This window comes from Myotis myotis, unplaced genomic scaffold, assembly GCF_014108235.1.
Source record: "Myotis myotis isolate mMyoMyo1 unplaced genomic scaffold, mMyoMyo1.p scaffold_m19_p_1, whole genome shotgun sequence".
Classification (NCBI taxonomy): domain Eukaryota; kingdom Metazoa; phylum Chordata; class Mammalia; order Chiroptera; family Vespertilionidae; genus Myotis; species Myotis myotis.
In genome coordinates, this window is record NW_023416313.1 from 199,290,131 (window position 1) to 199,313,744 (window position 23,614).

Genomic DNA, 23,614 nt, shown 5'->3' on the forward strand with positions numbered 1-23,614 from the left:
GAGGTGGGGAAAGAAATGGAGATGAGAAAGACAGTCTCCAGGAAATATAGCCTTTCTCTCCAAAACAATGGTGTGGCTTAACAACCAACTGGAATATGTGGGTTCTGAAATATTTGCAACAGTTGAAAAGGGAAGTGACTGCAGAGCCAGGAAAGGCCAGTGAATGTGTTTAGCTCCCCCATGAATATCGCTTCCCCAGGGCGGACTCACAGATCCTAGATCCAGGCATATGGTGGTCCCAATGAGGAGGGGGGTGAAGATGGGGCTTCCACCTGGACAACAAAGACCTGGGCAGAAAGGAGGGGAGGAGGAGAGCAGAGCTAGAATGAGCAAGATCCAAACAGCTCTGCTGGAGAGGGCAGGGCAGTGGACACCTGAGTGGGTATGGTGGCTTTGACTCTGAAACATGTTATCCATCTGCAAAATGGAGATATTAACAAGATCTCTGAGGCAAGGTGTGTCAGTCAGGGTCCTCCAAAGAAACAGAACCATCAATGGGGGGCAGGGGGGACATATGTAATACTTTCAATAATAAAGAGTTAATTTTAAAAGCAAACAAAGAAACAGACCCAATAGGATGAATATATAGGAAGTGGTTTATTATGAGGAGTTGTCTGATGTGATTGAGGTGGTGGGCAAGTCCCAAGATCTGCAAAGTCAGTAAACTGAAGACTCTGGAGAGCCAATGGTGTGGTTCTAATCTGAGTCTGAAGACCCGAGAATCAAGAGAGCTGATGGTGGCCCTCGCTGGTTTGGCTCAATGGATGGAGCATCGGCCTGCGGACTGAAGGGTCCTGGGTTTGATTCCGGTAAAGGGCATGTGCCTGGGTTTTGGGCTCAATCCCCAGTAAGGGGCATGCAGGAGGCAGCTGATCAATGATTCTCATCATTAATGTTTCTCTCTCTCTCTCTCTCTCTCTCTCTCTCTCTCTCTCTCTCTCTCTCTCCCTTCCTCTCTGAAATCAATAAAAAGATTTTTTGATTTTTTTTTTTTTTTTAAAAGAGAGCTGATGGTGTAGTTCCAGTCCAAAGGCCACCAGGCTCCAGACCTCGGAAGAGCCAATGTTTCAGTTCAGTTCAAGTCCAAATGCAGTAAAAAGCCAACATCCCAGTTTGAAGGCCATCAGGCAGAAAGAATCACCTCTTACTCAAAGAAGGATTCGCTTTATTTTTGTTCTATTCAGGCCTTCGACTGATTGGATGAGGCCCACCCACATTAAGGAGAGTAATCTGCTTCACTCAGTCTACTGATTGAAAGGTTAACCTCATTAAAAAACACCCTCACAGAAACTCCACAATGTTTGACAAAATAGCTGGGCGCTTGTGGCCCAGTCAACTTGACCCATAAAATTAACCATCCCACAAGGGTATTTTGAAGATGCACCAAATGAATTTGAATGTGTAGAAGCAATTCATTTATGTTCAGGTGTATAGATGGTGGTCAGCTGAGTTCTCACTATACCTGCGCCTTGTTCTTGGCCTGAAATTTCCTCTGTTGCTTCCAAGATAAAGCATGTCCTTGAGTTGAGGGAAAGGGGTGGGGACAGCCACAGAGGAAAAGGTAAGGGAAGTAGCAAGTAGAAGAATGTTTCTGTTAGTAGCAAAAAGCTAACGGAGAGCCAGGACCTGAGCACCTTGGGGAACTTTAGGATTAAGAAAAAAGACAACTAGAAAGGCTGAAATATGGGGCCACAGAGAGAGGGACCCAGGCAAGGCCTGGCCACACCCAACTAAAGGTTATGGGTGTGACGCTCACCCACACCATCCCTGTAAGGCTGGATGAAAGTAGGGCTTACGCCATAGTTCCAGAAGAATGTGCTTTTTAACCATCTAAGTGCCGGCCAAGAGCATGTTCATGAACATGTCCTCTCCTGGTTTGGACCTGACTCCGGGGCCATGTCCTTGTGTGGGGGCTAAGCAGAGTCGGCTCTCAGGGGTCCCAGAGCATGTCTGCAGCATTCCAGACAGCACGTCCCACGCAGATGCCTTTGTCACAAGGAATCCAACATTGTTGTGGGCGAGAGCAACACCTTCAGAACTGGGCAGACTGCAGAGACCACCAAACCCTATTCCCCACCCCTCATCCCTGCTGGCACCCCACGCTCAGGGGCCCCCATTTGGGTCAGGAGGGTGGGTGTGCCCAGAGGAAGGGAAGGGCAGGTGGGTGGGGGCTCGAAGCCCAGCTCTAGGGTATGGTTCCTGTGACACCTTGGGCTGGTTACCCAGCCTCTCCGCGCTTACACTCTCTTCTGAGCACAGTGGTTCTCAATCCTGGCTAGAGTCGCTTGCTCAACTTCAAAACACAACCATGCCCGGGCCCAAAGCCAGGCCTATAGAATGAGACTCTCTAGGTGTAAAACCGGGGAACTGGGAACTTAGAAACGTCTACAGTGCATGTCCATCTTTTCTAATTTGCTTCCAGTCTGCCGACTTGGCCACTAGATAATGAAGCTTATTAGGATGGAGTGGGCGGGGGGAGGAGGGGGTGAGGGGGCAGGGAGAGGGGTAGTGATGAGGACAATTCCATGTGGCTCTGCAATGCAAAGAGGAGCCACAGGAGCAAATTACAAGGAGGCGGGTTTGGGTTCAAGACTAGGAGGAAAATTCTAACTGTTCCTGCAATGCCTCTTCTGGAATGGCCTTCATGACCAGCCTATGAACCACACAAGATGATCAGTCATGCGTAAATTTATATTGAACGCGTCTAATACTGCCAAACGGGATGAAGTACCTAGTTTAGAAGACTTCGCTCAAAATAGCTTTTGGCTGCTTCCAAAAATCAAATCCAAGAGTTACTGCGTTGCCTCTTTTATTTATTTTTTAAATATACTTTTTATTGATTTTAGGGAGAGGAAGGGAGAGGGAAAGACAGAAACATCAATGATGGAAGAGAATCATTGATCAGCTGCCTCCTGCATACCCCCCACTAGGGGGGCTGAGCCTGCAACCCAGGCATGTACACTGACCAGGAATCAAACTGTGACTTCCTGGTTCATAGGTCAATGCTCAACCACTGAGCCACATAGGCTGGACTGCGTTGGCTCTTACAGCAAGTTCCTTAACCTCTCTGAGCACCCTGGCTTCTTCCCTAAGCCAGTTGCGAGGATTACCCACACGCCTCACTGTGGTGAGAGTTGAATGACATTAGGAAGTGAAAGTTCCTGATTTCCCTGGTTGAACCTGAATGAAGGTGACTCCTCACACCATTGGTCAGGATCTGATAGGACAACATTCATTTCGAGTTCTGGAGTCATTCTAACCCTGGAGTGGAGAGCTCTGGGCCAGGCTTCCACTCCCAGCTTTGCCACCAGGAGTGACACACGTGACCTCTCTGAACCTCGATTTCCTCGTCTATTAAGAGGGCTATGAGGGTCCAATGGGAAATTCTCATAAAGCTCTTAGCAGAGTCTGCCATTTGGCCAATGCTCCACCAGTGTTGATGCCTTGTTATCATCGTCACCCTTGAGGTAAATCTATGGCCTGCCTAGCGGCCTGTTTGGAAGGAGACAAAGTTATGTGGATGCGTAAGTCTGGTTGCTTGTTATGGAAGCAGCCTCACCACTGTGTCCACAGCTCACCTGTGTTGGCTAAGTTCCATTCCAGACCCAGGTTCTGGGCTCAGGAGCTCTGCTCCTGCTGAGCCTGTCTGGGCACGAGAACAGAAGCCAAGACAAGTGTTTGCTTTGGAACAAAGAAGGGACAAGGATGGATTTCTGGAGGCGCCCGCCAAGTCCGAGAAAGGAGTCATGTGTTTCTCATAAAATGGAATGCTGGGAGTGGATCCATTTTCCTGAACTGTCTGGGGTAGTTTGTTACCAGCCTGGCCAGGGCTTGTGTGGGTCGGGAGAGGGACTGCAGTAGGACCAGGGCCCACCACAGCCAGGCCTAGACTTGAAAATAGACTTAAATTTCTTTTGAGTCTTCAAAGGTTAGTCTAAAAATATTTCTAAGTTCCTATGCTCTGCTCCGTAACTGGACGTGTGTGTGTGTGTGTGTGTGTGTGTGTGTGTGTGTGTGTGTCTGGGGGCGGTGAGGGCGTGGCTGTGGATGGGGAAGGTGTCCAGGTGAGCAATCCTGAGTCACTGGTTCTGGGAAACACTGCTATAGCCCTGGTTTAAATTTCTAAGGGCTCTTTAACTTCTCCTGTCCCTCAGGATAGGATTCAAGAAACTGCTGTCCTGATGCAGCTGAAAGTAGCAGCCTGATTGCAAAGCCCCGCCCTCCCCTCCCACTCCCGTGCAGCGCAGAGCCCTGCCTGGGACAAACCCACAAGGCCAAGGTGCTTTTTCCAAGGGGGTTTGCTTCTCCCTGTTGAGCTCTCATGTTCATGCTTTGCTTCTAACACCACCACCATTTCATTACATTTTACAGACATACAGACATACATGGCACCCACAGCTCAGTTTTGTGTTTAGTTTACTTATTTATCTTCTAAATGTTGTTATTAGAGTCAAGGCATGGACTAGAGAGGCTCAGAGGCTCTGCCGAATGCTGATATTCCCCGAAGTATTTTGTGCTGCTTGGCGCTGAGGGGACAGTTCATGGCAAAGGAGGCAGGAAGGCTCCCCTTCATCACCCCTTCAATACCTGCCCCCCTCGTGGGGGCAGTGGTGCGGGGAGATGAGGTTGCCACAGCTTGTTGCAAGTGGAAGGTGGATGCCAGGGCTGTCGGTGCCACATCTCTCAACAGCTCCAAATTACGGCCCCAGGATTTGGATGGAAAGAACTGGGAAGTGTGGAGAGACAGAACCCGTAACACCTGCTGCTGAATGAGGACTGTGTGTCAGGAGGAACCACTGACCTCATTGCTGTGCCCCTAGGGCCCATGGGAAGGTCTGGTCAGGTGACCTGTCTACCTTTGCCAAGAATGACCATCTTGCTAGGGAAGGGTAAGAATCAAATGCTTAGTGAGCTCATTCTGTGAACCAACATTGAGCTAAGAGCTTGACACACATTCGCTCATGAAATCTTCACTGCAACTATGAGAAATAGGTATTCTCCCAGGGGAGGGGAAACAGAGACTCAGGCTGAACATTAGCCAGGATAGGCTAGGTTGCCTTGCGGTAACAAACAGCTCCAAGAACCTCATGGGTTTTATGTAATTAGAGTGTATTTCCGCAAAGCCGCACCCATGTCAAAATTTCAAAATGTACATTGCTTCACCAAATCCCTGAAACACCATGAAGAAGCAAGCAGGGCAAATTTCATAGCCCCATTTCTCGAACCCCACAGCTCAAGAAACTGAAAACGCAAAGGTGAAGAAACTTGACATGCTCAGAGCTAGTCACTGAAATACCCAGACTCAAGCCTAGTGCTTCTGAAGCCTGATTTGAAGTTCTTCCCGATACGTCCAACTCCCTGTCATTTTAGTCTCTGGCAAGATGATGATTCTTTGCTTTCCCCCAAATTATCTCCTCTCCTCTACCTGCTCACTAATACAACCCCATCATCGGGACATCCTGCCTTCACTGGGCCCTGCTCTGGGGGAAGTCATCATCAATGTGTACAAAACAGCTCAAAGTGTCACAGTGTGAGGCCCTGGCCAGGTAGCTCAGTTGGTTGGAGCATCATCTCAATATGCCAAGGTTTTGGGTTCAATCCCCAGGCAGGGCACATACAAGAAAGAACCAAGGAATGCATAAGTAAGTGGAATAACAAAGAAGTGTTTTCTCGCTGTCTCTCAAAAATAAAAATAAATTTAAAAACAAATGTATCATTGTATAGCCTTAAGTTTAAGAACATCTAAGACAGAATTCAGAGAACAGAGAATTAGGGCAAAGGGGAGGGCCCAGGAAGGCCGCACTGAGAAGTGCTGACCTTGATAAGATGTGGGAATTCATTCCAGGTGAAAATTCCCTCCTCATTCTCTTTCCTCTGTTCTACTGCAGTTTAAAATGTGCAGCGCCTTCCCGTTTACTATTGTTCCTGGACAAGTCTGTTAGTGGACTGAGAAGTTGGTCACGTCTTTTTTCCCTTTTGACCAAAAACGGAAACCTAGAGAGGATAGAGTGACTTTGCTAACATGAGAGCAAACCAGGGCCTGAACTGGAATAAAGAAGCAAAAATGTTACAGAGTAATAATCATCAATCCGTTGTGTGTATGTGGTTAAACTTAGAGCTACCTGGTGGTGTATAAATTAATATCTTTTACAAAAATCAAGTTTTTAGTATGAAATATTTCATATATAATGGAGTTTATATAATGCATATATAATATTTAGAATAATAAAATGCTATATCTACCACCCGGCTTATTACCAATGTTCTAAAGCATAAAGTCACTTTAAATTATAAAAATGGGCCTTGCCAGTATGGCTCAGTGGTTGAGCATTGACCCATGAACCAGGAGGTCAGGGTTTGATTCCTGGTCAGGGCACATGCCCAAGTTATCAGCTCTATCCCAGTAGGGGGAGTGCAGGAGGCAGCTGATTGATGATTCTCTCTCATCATTGATGTTTCTATCTCTACCTCTTCCTTCCTCTCTCTGAAATCAATAAAAACATATATTTTTTAAATTTATAAAACTGATATATACTCACCTTAGCTGCTTTGGCTCAGTGGTAAGAGCATGGGCCCACAGACTGAAGGGTCTCAGGTTCGATTCCTGTCAAAGGCAAGTTGCAGGTTCCATCCCTGGCCCCAGTTGGATGTGTCTCACATAGATGTTTCTCTCTCTCTCTGTCTCTCCCCCTCCCTTTCATTCTTTCTAAGAATCAATGGGAAAAATATTCTCAGGGGAAGATTAACAACAACAACAAAAGATATATAGTCTTGGTACAAAATTCAAATCATGCAGAAGATGGAAACTTTAAAGTCCCTTTTCCCATCCTGTCGAACTCTGAATTGCACTCCCCAGGGAAAATGGCTGTTAACAACTGAACACATGATCGTATATATATTCATTTTGGAAAACAATCCAGCAATATATATCAAGAGCCATAAAAACGTCTATAGCTTTTGGTCCTGTCACCCCACTGTAGGCATTTACCCCAGGAAAAGACCTCCTAGGTTTCCTTCCCTTCTGAGAGACGGTCAAGCTCATTACCACACACATCTCTTTCCCGTTGCTGTTTCCTCTGTCTAGAACTCTGTCCCCCCAGATTTCCTCATAATTGAGTGTCCATTTAAGTCTCAGCTCAAATGTCACCACCTCTGAGAGGCTGCCCATAGTCAGGCATCTAGACTTGCTCCCTCTCCCCAGAAACCACCTGGCACACAGTAGGAATGCAGATCTTAGTTGAGGGGATAAATGTGCACTCACAAAACCACCACCTGATCTATTAGGGAAGGGATGTTATTTGACTCACCTTGGAACCCAGGCAGCTGCTCCTGTAAAGAAACCATTCATACTGGCTTCACCAAACAAGAAAAGCCTGTGGGAGGTCTGGCCGGCCTGGGGCTGTCCTGCCAGTCATTTCTTCCGGCTGAATGGCTGCCTTTCAGATGTAGATACTGCATGGAGGCATTCTAACCTAAAGCCTTTTCATTCTTGGCTTCTAAAAACAAAGAAGAGGTAGAGAAAATCCGTGAGTGAGAGTCTCTGTCAGAAGAACACCTAGGCCCTCGTTAATTAGGATGAATAATTGAACACTCTCAAGTCAGACAATGGAAACATTAAGAGTTTCCACCAAAACATAAACTTGGCCAAGTGGGCGGGGTGTCCAGAAGTCTCCAGAACACTGGGGGTCGGAGGGACTTCTTATAAAGCCTAGGGGTAGAGGAAAGATGGGTGAAAGAGACCTAGATCCCTACCCAAGCCCCCGAACATTTGCTAGGTTGCCTGGGCTGAGTAACTCTAACTTTTTTCCTTATAGAAAAATAAAACATGTTTCTATAGAGGGGTTAAAACAAAAATTAAAACCTACCATCTAGAAAGACAATATTGTTATAGTGTTTCCTTGTAGTCTTTTTTTTCTTAGCATACTTTAAAAGGTAAACTGTGATTATATTATGTACTGTCTTATAAACTTTTTTTCACTTAATAATATATTGTGAACATTTTCCCATGCCATTAAACACTACTTAATGCCGTAATTTTTTAAGACTGTGTGGTATTCCATAGTATGGCTGTATCATCCAACCAATGCCCTGTCAGACATTTAGGTGGTTCCCAATTTTTATAAGCAGCTTATCATTTACTATTTCTTTTCTTTTCTTTTTAAAATATATTTTTATTGATTTAGAGAGAGAGGAAGGAAGAGGGAGAGCTAGAAACATCAATGATGAGAGGTAATCATTGATTGGCTGCCACCTGCACTCCCCCTACTGGGGATGGAGTCTGCAACTCTGACCAGGAATCGAACTGGTGACCTCTCAATACACGGGACAACACTCAACAAACTGAGCTACACTGGCCAGGGCACCCTAAATAAATCCTACATAATAAAAGGCTAATATGCAAATCGACCAAACAGCAGAATGACTAGTCGCTATGATGCACACTGACCACCAAGGGGGCAAATGCTCAATGCAGGAGCTGCCCCCTGGTGATCAGTGTGCTTCCACAGGGGGAGTGTCGCTCAACCAGAAGCCAGGCTCATGGCTGGCAAGCACAGTGGTGGTGGCGGGAGCCTCTCCCGCCTCTGTGGCAGCACTAAGGATGTACGACTGGTGACTTAGCCCGCTCCCTGTGGCGGGGAGCGGGCCTAAGCCATCAGTCAGACACCCCCCAAGGGCTCTTGGACTGAGAGAGGGTGCAGTCTGGGCTGAGGGACACCCCCTGAATGCACAAATTTTGTGCATCAGGCCTCTAGTTTAATAATATAAAAAATAAATAAAGGAAGACCTTGATCTTTCTTGTTCTCTCTCATTAAATATTTATTTAGGTTTTCCACATGTGCATTTGTATTTCATGTGTGCCTTTTATGGCTGGCTACCCAGTAGCCCTTTCTAATCCCCTTCTCCATTTTCTGCTTCCTATTATGGACAATGAAAAAGCCAACTTTCACTTTCCCAGACTCCCTAGCAGCTAAGGGTGGCCTGTTGAGAACCAAGGAGACATTTGTTATTGGGATGTGGGAGCCTTTTTTCCCTTTCTCTCTCTCCCCCCAACCCCCTAAAAAAAAACTTTTTTTTTTTTAATATATATTTCTTTATTGACTTCAGAGAGGAAGGGAGAAGGAGAGAGAGAGATAGAAACATCAATGATGAGAGAGAATCATTGATTGGCTGCCTCCTGCACACCTCCCACTGGGGAACGAGCCCGCAACCCAGGCATGTGCCCTTGGCCGGAATCGAACCTGGGACCCTTCAGTCCACAGGCCGACGGTCTATCCACTGAGCCAAGCCGGCCAGGGCCACCAAAAAACTCTTATCACCTTGGCCCTGTCTATGTGACAGCCGTCTTAGAATCATGAGGCAAAAGCTTAAGGATTTAAAAAGAAACCTCTATCATATAAGCATAACCAATGGACGCAGACACCAGGGGGGTGAAGGCACGAATGGGAGTGGGGGAGGGTGGCAATAGAGGGATAAGGACACATATGTAATACCTTAATCAATAAAGAAAAAGAAAGAAAGAAAGATAGAAGAAAAAAAATAAATAAAGAATAAAAAGAAACCTCTGGTAATGGTTAGTCCTCAATTACATCCGGGGATCAGGGGGCTGCGGTACCTATACTGGAGCTGCTCTGGAATCTAACTCCCAAAATAATAACTTTATGGTTTACGTTAGTGGTTTTCAAAGTTAGTGGTTAACAAATTAGAATCACCTAGGAATTTTGTTAAGCTAAGATTGTGAGATTCTGTATTGTTAGCAAGATCCCAGTTGATCTTGCCGCCGCTGGTTCAGGGACCGCACTTTGAGTAGCAAGCATCATTGTTACACTGAGCTGGACATGTCCAAACTGACACATCCTTTTCCTGGATGTGAAGGTCACCCTCCTTATTTCACAGGTGCAAGTATAGGGAGCCCTCTGGGAGCAATAAGACAGCCAGGAGGGCCCTCCCTGCCAGGGGTCCATTAGCCACTGTGGCACCAGCCCCCAGCTGGTGGGTTCCTAAGTTACTGCATCACCCAGGGATAAGCCAAGTCCTGTTCATGAGGCTGTGGAGTATTTGTGGAGGTGCTGCCCTGTGCTCGCTACCCTAGTCAGGCCACTTTGTCCAACCAGACCCACAGGGGCAGATTCCTCCTGAAGCAAAAGGGACTCTAACTAGCGCTCATCCTTTTTTGGGGACCTGCCTCCACCAGCTTCTCCTCAGCTACACTCCAGGTAATGAGCGGAGGGGCACTTCAGGTAGCATCTTTCTGTTGGGTTACTAAGAGCCAGGTCTCCAAAGACAGTGGCGGTGAAACTTCAGGCCAGAGAGAAAGGATACCTGCAGGAGCCTCCTACGGACTCATCCACGGATTTATCCTTGCTTTTCTCTTTCCTTCCAACCTCAGGAAGACTGCGGCTTTCCTACTGACACACAGTGCCTGCCTCTCTGCTCTGCGCTCTGAAACCCTGAGCAAGGTCACAGTGGCCACAGGATTCTCCTCCTTCTCCCTGCAGGTCCCGCGGGCCCGCCTGTGGCTCCATTTCTCTGTTCCCTGGTAAACCACATCCCTCAGATTGATTTGTCGGTTCTTGTACCTCCGTCTCCTGGGGTCCCTTCACTCCTGTCCTCACTCTCATCAGGCCTAAGTCCTCGCCACCTGCTGAAGCTCTCTAGTCAAGGCCACCATGACCTCCAACTTGCCAATCTAAGCATTTCAGGGTCAGTCCCTGTCTCACCTCTGACTGCAGCTTTGGGCACAGTGAGGGCCTCCCTCTTTCCTGTCTGTCTGGTTACCTTTTTCAGCTCCCCCCTCCCCCCCCCGCCCCCCCCTCCCCCTTGCCCAGATCATCCTTTCCTCTTTTTCAGTCTCCTGGGCTGGTTCAGCCCCCTCTTCTGGACCTCTCCAAGTGGAGGCCCATGGCTCAGCGTTCACTCCCTGTCCCTTCCCTTCTAAGTGTCCCCAGGGATCCCATCTCTCCCACAGCTGCCAGTTCCATCTACAAGCTGTTGAAATGGGTGTCACCAGTCTTACCTCCCCTCCGTGACCCTCACCCCAGGTCCATCAGCCTCACACCTCCAGCTGCACACTCAGCGTCTCCCCTAGGGTGCCTGACAGACACCTCAAAGAGAATTCTTTTTTTCTTTCTTTTTTTTTAAAAAATATATTTTATTGATTTTTTACAGAGAGGAGGGAGAGAGATAGTTAGAAGCATCAATGAGAGGGAAACATCGATCAGCTGCCTCCTGCACATCTCCTACTGGGGATGTGCCCGCAACCAAGGTACATGCCCTTCACCGGAATCGAACCTGGGACCTTTCAGTCTGCAGGCCGACGCTCTATCCACTGAGCCAAACCGGCTACGGCAGAGAATTCTTAATATATGTATTTTTATTGATTTCAGAGAGGAAAGGAGAGGGAGTGAGAAATAGAAACATCAATGATGAGAGAGAATCACTGATTGGCTGCCTCCTGTGTGGCCCATACTGGGGATGGAGCCCGCAACCCAGGCATGTGCCCTGACTGAGAATCGAACCTTGACCTCCAGCTTTATGGGCCTACACTCAAAAGACCCTGGAGCGGCACTGAGACTGTGAGATATGCTGATGCCTGGGCCCCGGCCCTGGAGCTCCTGACTTGGCTGGTCTGGCTGCGAGCGTCTCTGGGAGGGGTGAGTCACTCAGTGCCGTGAACAATGCGGCCTGGCGGGTGTTTCTGAAGGAGCCCGGTGCCAGGCCCTTGCTGGCTGCTTGGAAATACAAAGGGATGTGATTTCTCAGAGTTTCCATTCGCCTTGGAAAGCCAGACTCAGGAAGTGAGCTCAGGGTTCTGGGGATGAAGTGCAGGGTGAGGGGAGGAAATGGCTGCCGTGAGGGGCGTCTACACTGTGCCAAGCCTGCTCCGTTGGTTCAATCTTTCCTGCAAACCTGTGTGTTGGTGTAAAAAGGACCCAGGTGGTCACCCAGGCGTTTGGCCCTGGAGGGCTGGGAGACCTTGGACGCTTGCTGCCCAGGTTAGGATCCCACCAGCCCACCCGCCTGCCCCCAGTCCTCCGTTTCCATGTGCCCCAGGTACAGACCTTGGACTTTGAGTCTGAGCTCCCGCCCGGGGCTTCTCCAGCCCTTTTCTTCATCCTGGGACAGTCAGGCCAGGTGACCTTTACAGCCAATGACCTTCATAGATTTGGGGCTTGGTACCTAGGAAGCCAGTGGAGCTTGGCTGGCTGCATGCTAGAATCACCTGGGGAACCTTTGAAAATGCCGCTTAGCCCTGGCAGGTTAGTTCAATTGATTAGAGCCTTGTCCCGATTAGCCAAGGTTGTGGGTTCAATTCCAAGGTCAGGACATGTTCAAGAAGCAACCAATGAATGCATAAATAAGTGGAACAACAAGTTGATCTCTCTCGCTCTCTCCTTCCTCTCTTTCTCTCTAAAATCTATTAAAAATTATTTTTAAAAAATTAAAATGCCCTATTAACTTAAAATCTCTGGCAGTAGGACCCAAGCATCAATACTTTTTAAAATTCTTTATTGTTGAAAGTGTTACATAATTCCCCTTTCCCCCCCATTGACCTCTCTCTGCCCACTCCCACCCCCCAACACATGCCCCCACCCCCCTATTGTCTGTGATCACTGGTCATGCTCATATGCATGAATACAAGTCCTTTGGTTGACCTCTTACCCGCACCACAACCCTCCCCTGCCTTGCCTCTGAGGTTTGACGGTCTGTTCGATGCTTCTATGTCTCTAGATCTATTTTTGTTCATCATTTTATGTTGTTCATTATATTCCACAAATGAGTGAGATCATGTGATATTTATCTTTCTCTGACTGGCTTATTTTGCTTAGCATAATGCTCTCCAGGTCCATCCATGCTGTTGCAAGTAGTAAGAGTTCTTTCTTTTTTACAGCAGTGTAGTATTCCATTGTGTAGATGTACCACAGTTTTTTAATCCACTCATCTGCTGATGGCCACTTGGGCTGTTTCCAAATTTTAGCTGTGGTGAATTGTGCTGCTTTGAACATAGGGGCGCATATATTCTTTCTCATTGGTGTTTCTGATTTCTTGGGATATATTCCTAAAAGTGGGATCACAGGGTCAAATGGGAGTTCCATTTTAATTGTTCTCCACAGTGGCTGCACCAGTCTGCATTCCCACCAGCAGTGCACGAGGGCTCCTTTTTCTCCACATCCTCACGAGCACTTGTCCTTTGTTGATTTACTGATTGTAGCCATTCTGACTGGTGGAAGACAGTGCCTCATTGTTGTTTTGATTAGTGAGCATCAATATTTTTTAAAGCTCCCAGAAGATTCCAACAAGCGGCTAATCCTGGGCAGTGCTCAAAGCTCATTCTTTCTGCTCAGGAGGGGCCGTCCTCTGGTGGCTAGAGCCTGGGCTTGGGAGTCAGACAAGTTTGACCAACTCTTGACCTACTAGCTACATGAAGTGACCTTGAACAAGTTACTTAAGATCCCTCTGACCCAGTTTTCTCATTTATAAAGTGGGGGATGGTACCAATCTCACAACTAGAGTTTTCTTGTCTGTTCGTTTGTTTTGTTGAAAGTGTTAATCCTCACCTGAGGATATTCTTTCCATTGATTTTTAGAGAGAGTGGAGGGGGGTGGGGGGATAGACACAAAGGGAAACATTGATGTGAGGAAGACACATCATTGGTTGCCTCTCACATGCACCGGACTGGGGCCTCAGTTGGAGCCTGCAATTGAGGTAGGTGCCCTTGACCAGAATCGAACCCTCAACCCTTCAGTCTGTGGGCCGACACTCTAACCATTGAACCAAACTGAGTAGGGCCACAATTAAGTTTTGAAGGATAACATTAAATTAAATAGGGTACCTGATTCATAATAGGCATTTAATATGTATTATGATTGCCCTAACCGGTTTGGCTCAGTGGATAGAGCGTCAGCCTGTGGACTGAGGGGGCCCAGGTTCGATTTCGGTCAAGGGCATGTACCTTGGTTGCGGGCACATCCCCAGTAGGGGGCGTGCAGGAGGCAGCTGATCGATGTTTCTCTCTCATCGATGTTTCAAACTCTCTATCCCTCTCCCTTCCTCTCTGTAAAAAATCAATAAAATATATTAAAAAAATAATATGTATTATGATTTACTAGTATAGTTCATTGCTCAAACTTGTCCTCATTGGTTGAGTAAACCTTCCAACATGCCAAGGAGATATTCACACACACACACATCACATTTTAAATTCTGTTCCCTGAGGCTACATAAATCCTATTGTAAGCCTTTTTAGTTTCCTTCTTACCTCTCACCATTGCCAGCCACTTTCTTGGGCTTGTAATGTTTAGGAGGTTGCCCCTGGCTGCCATCGTTTTGTGTTTTTGTTTTTAAAATTTTTATTTATTGATTTTTTTTAATGTACTGATTTGAGAAAGAGAGAGAGACAGAGAGAGAGAGACAGAGAGAGAGAGAGAGAGAGACAGAGAGACAGAGAGACAGAGAGACAGAGAGACAGAGAGAGACAGACATCAATTTGTTGTTCCACTTACTTATGTATTCATTGGTTGCTTCTTGTATGTGTCCTGACTGGAAGTTGAATCCAAACCTTGGTGCATCGGGATGACACTCTAACCAACTGAGCTGTGGGCTCAGGGCCTGGCTGCCATCTTCGAAGCCTCTCTGTGTCCTCCTTGAGTCCAGCTTGCAAGGCACTGCTGCTGCTGGTGGGTCCCACCAGGTAGGACTTTTCATTTCAGTCTTCAAATCCCTGGGTAGGAATGGGGCAGGGGCTCCGGTGCACTCACCCAGGAAAAGCTGCACCGCCTGATTAAAATGTTGTTACCTTGCTTTGGGCTAAAATTATCTCACTTGGCAGGTGAATGCCTTGGATTAATTAAAATGCACAAATAAATCAATGAATACTTATTCAATGCATTTTTCCTCAACAGAACCTCTCAAATGTGAGATTTCTAGAGAAAAATCCTGGCAATAAAAGGGATCACTGGCCATGACATGATCAGGGACCCCTAGACAGGATAGGATCAACCAGAGGGGGACAACATTTAGCCAATTCATATTCAGGCCTTGGGGTTTGGGTTAAAACCAAGATGTGGTGGCTGACCTTTGAGCTCTGAGTAAATGTCAGGAGGTCACACTCACAGAACCTGTCTGCCATCCTAGGCCAAGACTAATGTCTGAGGTGAGGGGTGGGAGCTGAATTACAGAGAAACCTTCATGGTTGAGCCTTTGCCTTAATAGACATGATTATTATAATAGACTAGAAATTCGTGCACGGTGGGGTGGTGGGGAGGGGAGGGTGTCCCTCAGCCCGGCCCGTACCCTCTCGCAATCCGGGACCGCTGGCTCCTAACCGCTTGCCTGCCTACCTGCCTGATGGCCCCCAACCACCTCTGCCTGCCTGATTCCCCTAACTGCCTCTGCCTGCCTGCCTCATCACCCCTAACTGCTCACCTGCCTGCCTCATCACCCCTAACTGCCTCTGCCTCAGCCCCCGCAGCCACGGCTTCGACCAGAAGGACGTCTGGAATGACATCCAGAAGGTTGTTTGGTTGTCCAGTCTAATTAGCATATTATGCTTTTATTATTATAGATATCATCTCTGAATTCCTATCTTATACCAAGCATTTAACATACTTTCTCTTGGTAAGTTCTCCCAATAGCCCTATGAATTAGGTACTAATGTCCCCAGAGAGAGTATTTTCATTAATTCATTCAACAATATTGAATGAATTAATATTGAAGCTCCTGCCCAGCCTGTGTGGCTCAGTGGTTGAACATGGACTTATGAACCAGGAGGTCAGGGTTCGATTGCCAGTCAAGCCAAGTGCCAGGGTTGTGGGCTTGGTAGGGGGTATGCAGGAGGCAGCCCACCGATGATTCTCCCTCATCATTGATGTTTCTTTCTTTTTTTTTTATTAGTTAAGGTATTACAAATGTGTCCTCATCCCCCCCCATTAACCCCTAACCTCCCCACCTCCCGCCCCGCACACTCATGCTCCCATTCCCCTGTTGTCCATGTCCATTGGTTTGGCTTATATACATGCATACAAGTCCTTCGGTTGATCTCTTCCCCTTACCCCCGCCCTCCCTTACTTTCCTTCTGGGATCATTGATGTTTCTATCTCTCTCGCTTCCTCTTGAAAATCAATAACATTTTATTTTAAAAATATATATGGCTCCCAACATATGCTCAGTTCTTTTTTGGAAGCAAAAGCCAACACAGTCCCTGTCTCATGGAGTTTGCAATCTAGAGGGGGAGACTACTATTACTGAGATAATACACAGACAGATGTATCAGGACGCTTTTGGCAACAGGGCAGATTAAGCTATTTCAGACAACCCTCTCTTGCTACCATATATAAATCCTGCATAACATACAAGAAAAACACCTGAAAATATACAGCTGAGTTCAAAAGAAAGAAAGAAACATTCTCACATTCCAGAGATAGTATAAGAACTCAAAGCCAGAGTAAGCTGATCAGATGGATGATTCACAGGGTTTTGACTAGATAAAGGCTCTAAAGCCTGGATCCTAAGAGTTCTAGGGCCCTTGAAAAAATAGGAGGCAGCCCCAGGCTGTTTGAGGCAGGAGAGCTGGAATTTGTCCCTTTGAATTTATCCTTTTAAGGCTTGGAGCCTTAAAGAGAACTCTAATCAGGGAAAAAGGCTACAAAAACTCTACCACCAGGGCTGTAGAAGGAGACACAAAATGCTCTCACTGTCCTGGGCTTGGGAGGGAAGTTGCTGTGAAAGATGGAAGGTCTAGGCCTGCCCCACAGGAAGGAGAGAGGTACATGGCTCTACCACATCCCCCCTCCCTCGGCGAGCCCCTGACCTCAGGACTCTTGTGCCAAAAAGTTAATATAAAAGTTAGTCCAGCCCTTAAGGGCCCTGACAGAAGCAAACCCAGAGTACTCTGTAAGAATATTTTTACAACTCATGGCAAAAACAAACCCCAATGAAGATGCGTTCCCAATCAAAAAATACAAACTGCACAGGGAAACACACTACCATAAGAGATAATCAATAAATACAAAACAAGACCAAAAGACACAGAAGAATTTACCACCTAAGAAGTGGAAATAATAGAAAAATCTGAAAACAGAAGAGAAACATTTTAAGTGATTATGAAGAATTTTTAAAAGAAAGAAAATAATAATAAAGAGTGGGATAATATGAAAAATAGATGGAAAACAAGCCAAATAGAAGTTTTATAAGTGAAAAATACAGTTTAAATACTTTATTAAAATTGATAAGTTGAACAGCAGAATAAGACACAGCTAAAGAGACATTTAGCAAATTGGGTGATACCTCTAGAAAAAAATCACTTTGCTAGTAGCACGGTGAGAAAAAGGAGAGAAGAAACATATGGAAGGAACCAGGGCTAAGAGAAGAGGAAATGATGGCAAGATCTAGCACCCTTAGCTGGCAGATCCAGGAGAATGGAGAGAGAATGGGGGAGGAGCAGTATTTGAAGAGTTAAATCTGGGAATGAATCAAAATGGAAGAAAAACCTAAATCTTCAGATTGAATAAGCACCCAGAGTCCTGAGAAGAATAAATAACACACATTCACACCTTAGGCACTGGAGAACAGCAAAGCTAAGCAGACAATATTAGGAAGTGTCACAGTTCTATGATGGGGGTAATAAACACATTCCTAGAACTGCATGCAAGGAGGAGGGGAAGAGGAAAGGGGTGCTATGCTGATCTTCCCTAGAGGTCAGGGAAAGTGTGGTGGTTAATTTTACGTCAACTTGGCTAGCCAGTGGTCGGCAAACTGCGGCTCGAGAGCCACATGCGGCTCTTTGGCCCCTTGAGTGTGGCTCTTCCTAAGCCTTAGGAGTACCCTAATTAAGTTAATGACAATGTACCTACCTATATAATTTAAGTTTAAAAAATTTGGCTCTCAAAAGAAATTTCAATCATTGTACTGTTGATATTTGGCTCTGTTGACTAATGAGTTTGCTGACCACTGGGCTAGGCTATGGCACCCAATTGTTTGGCCAGACACTAGTCTAGGTATTCTTAGATGCGACTAACACTTACAATCACTAGATTTGAAGCAAAAAAGATGACCCTTCATAAAGTGGGTGGGCCTCGTCCAACCAGTTGGAGGCCTTAAGAACAAAGGCTGAGGTTTCAGAAGAAGGAATTCTGCCTCAAGACTGCAAGTTAGAAACCTTGCCTGAGTTTCCAACGTGCTGCCCGGTGGATTTCGGAATCAAGACTGCGACATGAAATCTCACCTGAATTTCCAGTCCACCAGCCTGCACTATGAATTTTGAACTTGCCTGTCCCCACAATCAAATGAGCCAATTCCTTAAAAATCTCTCTCTCAGCCCAGCTGGCAGCTGTGGCTCAGTAGTTGAGCATTGACCAGGAGGTCATGGCTTGATTTCCTGTCCCGGCACATGCCCAGGTTGTAGGCTTAATCCCCAGTGTGGGACATGCAGGAGGCAGCCAATCAATGATTCTCTCTCATCATTGATGTTTCTATCTCTGTCTCCCTGTCACTTCCTCTCTGACATCAATAAAAATATATTTTAAAAACATTAAAAAATTAAAAATATATTATATAGATATAGGTAGATAGATATAGATACGGATACAGTTTCTCTAGAAAACCCTGACTAACCCTGCTCTTCTCCAGAGACCCTCATCCACCTCCAGAACCCTGCCCAGCTCCTCAAGCTGAAGTTATTTGTTTGGTCAGTGCCCTCAAGTGCCAGTGGGTATGTGGAGTATCACCCCCCTCATGAACTTCCTGTACCCAAGATACCAGCTGCTTCCTGGCCAACGGGTTTGGCATGGGAATGGGCAGAAGAACCACTTAGCTAAGACCACGGGGGCTGACCTATACAGGATAACAGCCACAGAGAACTCAGGTGGCACTCGGCGTTCCTGCAGGGCTCTCATGGCCAGGAAACGGCGTTGGGAGTACGGTGCTCCCTGTGCTGTGGTGGAAACACCCTGGACCTCAGAGCCAGAAGACTGGGTCCTCCTCTGGTTCTGAACACCTAGCTGTGTGACCTTGAGCAATGACCTAACCTCTCTGAGCTCCTGAAAATGTCCCTTGCATAAGGTTGCCAGGGGGATGAACACATTGAAGACTTGGGAGCTCAGTCCCTCGTCTCAAGGTCCTGTGCTAAATGCAGACCTGTAAATATAGCAGAGAGGATCTGCCCCCGCCTGCTGGCTGCTGCTGTTCCCAGAAGCACTCCCAGTCCCTGGCGATGGTTACCAGGATGCCGGCTGTAACCAGGTGCTCCTGTGGTCAAGGAGACACTCCCCTCCCCCTGAAGGGCCTGTGGATAAACAAACAGGGACATACTGGAGGGGCTGCTGGCCCACATGCCTTTTCTCTGCCCTGTCTGTTCCTGGTGAGTAGGGCTCATTGCTGGGGGGCAGGGGAACGTGGTCACCCCCCACTAGGACCCTTCATCCTCTCATCTTCCTCCACCCCATCCCACCAGACACTCATGCACACTGTGCACTCAGACATACTCAGGACATATGCACTTACACTCATTCACACACACACACACACACACACACACACACACACACACACACACATCTATACTCACCTACCAGGCAGCAACATTTACATATACACTCACGTGCATATTCATTCACATGCCCATGCTCACATCCACCCATATGCATACACATGTATAACTACACACACATCCCATTAGACACACACATGCTCACACACATTCATACACATATTCCCAAGAACATGTAAAACGAACAGTATGTGAAATAATTTTAGGTGGTTCACATATTTTAGAATATTTTTAATGGTTAGGGATTTATTTTAATATGTAATGAAGAATAATGACATACCTGTCAAACTAGCGATTTCACAGCAGTGATTGTTCAGGACAAAGGTAAAGAAGGCGGGATAAGATTTAAGTTGCTTTAAAGGGAATTGTTGAGTGAATTGTGGCAGGGGTCCTGGAATGATCCCTGGAGGCTTGTGCTCTGGGGAGACATGGAGACTTGGTGGCCATGGAGTGGAGGGCTGGGGGCTCTGTGTGGAGCATGTGGGGAGTGTTGGCACCTTGAGGTGCAGGGGGGTATGGCTGCTGTGGAAGGAGATTCTCGGACCCTCCTAGAAGGAAAGGGAAAGTTATACATTTTTTTTCTTTTAATCCTCACCCAAGGATGTAATTTTTTTTTTTTTTTTGAGAGAGGAAGGGAGAGAGAAACATCAATGGGTTGCCTCCTGCATGTGCCCTGACATAACCTAGGAATTGAACCGGCAACCTTTTGGTGTATTGGACAACACTCCAACCAACCCAGCCACCCGGTGAGGGCATGTCCATTTTTTTATGGTTATTGCTTTCTGTGCCCTGTATTTTTAAAACAATCTTTGCCTACTCTAAGCTTATGAAGATAGTCTCCCATGTTCTCTTCCAGAAGCTTTAGAGTTTCGGCTTGCGTGTTGAGGTTTGTGATATATACTGAACTACTTTTTGTGTATGAGATGGGGCCGAGGCTCATTTTTTTCTACATGAGAAACTTGTTATTCTAGCACAAATTATTGCTATAACTTCCCCTACCCATTGAAGTGCCTGCTGTCTTTCTCAAAATCAATTGAGTGCATTTTGTGTGGATCTGTTTCTAGACTCTACTTGTTCCACTGATGTATTGGTTAACCTTGGCCAATACCACACTTTTTTAAAAAATCTTTATCGTTGAAAGTATTATAGATGTTCCCCCTTTTTTTCCCATTGACTCCTTCCATCCCACCCCAGGCCTTTACCACACTATTTTCTGTGTCCACGGGCTATGCATATATGCATATAGGTTCCTAGGTTAATCTCTCTCCCTCCGAACCTCCCAACCCCATCCTCCCTCTGAGATTCATCAGGATTATTACAAGAGCCTCCCAGTTTGTCTTCCTATTTAAGTTCTTGTTTTCCTTTGTTTATTCTCCACATAGCAGCACACTCAGGTGATTGTGCTAACATTTCAGTCAGATCATGTCATCCCTTTGCACAAAATGCTCCTTCCTCAGGGCCTTTTGCACTTGCTATTCTCTCTGGCTGAAACCCTCTTACTCCAGAGATCTGTGTGATTCACCCCTCACCTCTTTACATCTTTTTTTTCTTTTAAATTAATTTTATTGATTTCAGACAGGAAGGGAGAGGGAGAGAGAGACAGAAACATCAATGATGAGAGAGAAACATTGATTGGCTGCCTCCTGCACGCCCCCTACTGGGGATTGAGCCTGAAACCTGGGCATGTGCTTTGACCGGAATCGAACCCAGGATCATTCAGTCCACAGGTTGATGCTCTATCCACTGAACCAAACTGGCTAGGTTTAATCAGTCAACCTTTTTTTTACAAAAGCACCAAGGTTGTTTAGTGGAGAAACAATAATGTTTCCAACAAATGCTGCTGGAACAATTTGATATCCACATGAAAACAAGTAACTTCAACCCTTACCTCACACCATATACAAAAGTTAACTCAAAACAAATTATAGAAATACAGGTGATTTTTGTATATTGACTTTGTATCATTTGACCTTGCTAAACTTGTTTTGTCTAAGGAGATGGGCAGTCAGGACAAATAAAGTGGGGTGAGGTCATGTATGGGATGGCTAATTTGGATCAGGGAGTCAGGGAGGCAGTGACGTGTGAATGGATTTGAAAGAGAGGCAGGGAGCTCTGTGACAGGGGGAGTGGGTGTCTTCCAAGGCTGCCCAGAATCTTTACTCACAACAATGGTGGCAGCAGAAGCAGGGGGCTGAGCCCAGCCTGAGAAAAGGAGCTTCCTTGGGGGTGGGGGGTAATACAGACTGTAACTTGGGACATCCAGACTGATTCTGATAGTAGGCTGACTGCCTGGGGAAGCAGGTCCTATTGTCTGGATGAAGTAATGCATGGAAAGTTACTTGTCACTTTCATGGGTGGCAGTAGCTGGGGGCCCAGTACTATTGGGGCAGAGAATGTTTCACAAAATACTTTACATATTCACTCATGTATTTGTTGTCTGTCTGTCTCCATGGGGACAAGGACCCTCAAAGAACAAGCAGGTGACCCCAGTTTCCATGTGATGAGCAACCTGGCAAGTCCCCTTGCATCCTCCCAAACTCCGTGAGGACCCTAGGATTCCTGGGGAGGAAGTCAAGTGGAGGGCCAGATGGCCAGGGACAGGTGGTGCAGGCTCTGGGAAAATTCTTGAGCAGAGTGAGTCATAATTCTCATCCCACACAGTGAAACGGAGACTAGGTTGCATGTCCTTTACTTCATTTAATTCTCATAACTGCCAGTGTAGATTATACCACTGCCATTTCCCAGATGAGGAGGCCCCAGCTCAGAGGTTAGATAGCCAGCCTGTCACAGGCCACACAGCTAATAGGTGGTGAAGCTGCTTTTCCCCAGGGCCCAGTGTCTTTCTTTTCACCTGGCCACACACCATCCAGGATGCTTGGCAGGCTGAGCTTGGGTGTCCCAAGTGGCTAAGGGCTCCCACTAGGCACTAGGAGCCCTTGGGTTGGAGAAGAGCTTGGGTCAGATGCTGCTTCACACTCAGCCATCTTGTCCTAGAAACACTGTTACTCTGAAGATTATACAAGAGCTGGCCAAAGGCTCCAAACCCAAGGGCAAGTCCATTCAAATGGAGGGAGACTCCAGTGACGAAAGGGATCATTAGCCAAAGGATCAACTTGGAGTGTGAATTCACAACAGTGACAGCACATCTGGTGAGTCTTCAGATATAAAGCACCTGGTACTGTGTCTGGCACACAGTAGGTGTTCAATCTCTGGTTGCTATTATTATAATACAGACTTAATTTCCTTCTGTAAAAGTTGAATTGGAAGCTGGATTTCCTTCTGGGCTGAGACTTGGAGAGCTCTCCAGGGCCAGGGCTGTGGAAACCAGATGAAATTTGTTCCTAATGGGGGTTCTGTGGAAGCTCAGCAAGTAGTTCTATCAAATTAGCAGGCCCAACAGACACGAGGGAGCGGATTTCTTCCTGAGCCTGGGCCTTGCCACCCCTTAGTCCCTTGAAAATCAGATTACCAGAAGGGCAGGGCCAGGGAGGAAACTGAACTAACACAATTACCAGCCCCAGCTTGTCCATCTCAGCCTGGGAACAAGGCGGGGAGGAGGGGAAGCAGAGGGGAGTCAGAGCCTCTCTCAGGAAGTTATGAATCCAAGAAAGTGGATAGGATGAGCCCATCCCTGCTGCAGGGCCCATCTCCACCGTCCCATCTTGGGAGTAGTTGTCTCATCTCTGTGCTGTTCCCACGGAGCACCAATAATAGAGGCCTCTGTCCTCCCTTGAAGATCACTGTGGTCATTCCTTTTATAGCTATGATGCCATCCAGCCTCGGCTTGACTCTCCCTAGTGATGGGGTGTTTGTTACCCATCAAGGCCTTATTTTTCATTATTGATACAAAACCAGCCAGCTGTAGACTTGGGGTGGTGAAAACACAATACAATAAATATACAGATGACGTATTATAGAATTGTACACCTAAAGCCTTTATAATGTTATTAACCAATGCCCACTCCCCAATACATTCAATTAAAAAACAAAACAGCCCTAGCCAGTTTGGCTCAATGGATAGAGCGTCAGCCTGTGGACTGAAGGGTCCCGGGTTCGATTCTGGCAAGGGCA

At 46.6% G+C, this 23,614-nt stretch overlaps 1 long non-coding RNA gene across 1 annotated transcript; it reads right to left on the bottom strand.

Moving 5' to 3' along the window:
- Nucleotides 1-6,553: 6,553 nt before the first annotated feature.
- On the bottom strand, nt 6,554-21,164 carry LOC118657105. Its single transcript, XR_004967848.1, has 3 exons — nt 19,132-21,164; nt 7,308-7,496; nt 6,554-6,604 (listed from the first exon to the last, which is right to left on the bottom strand). It is a non-coding gene; the product is annotated as an uncharacterized LOC118657105 (long non-coding RNA).
- Between the last annotated feature and the right edge of the window lie 2,450 nt (nt 21,165-23,614).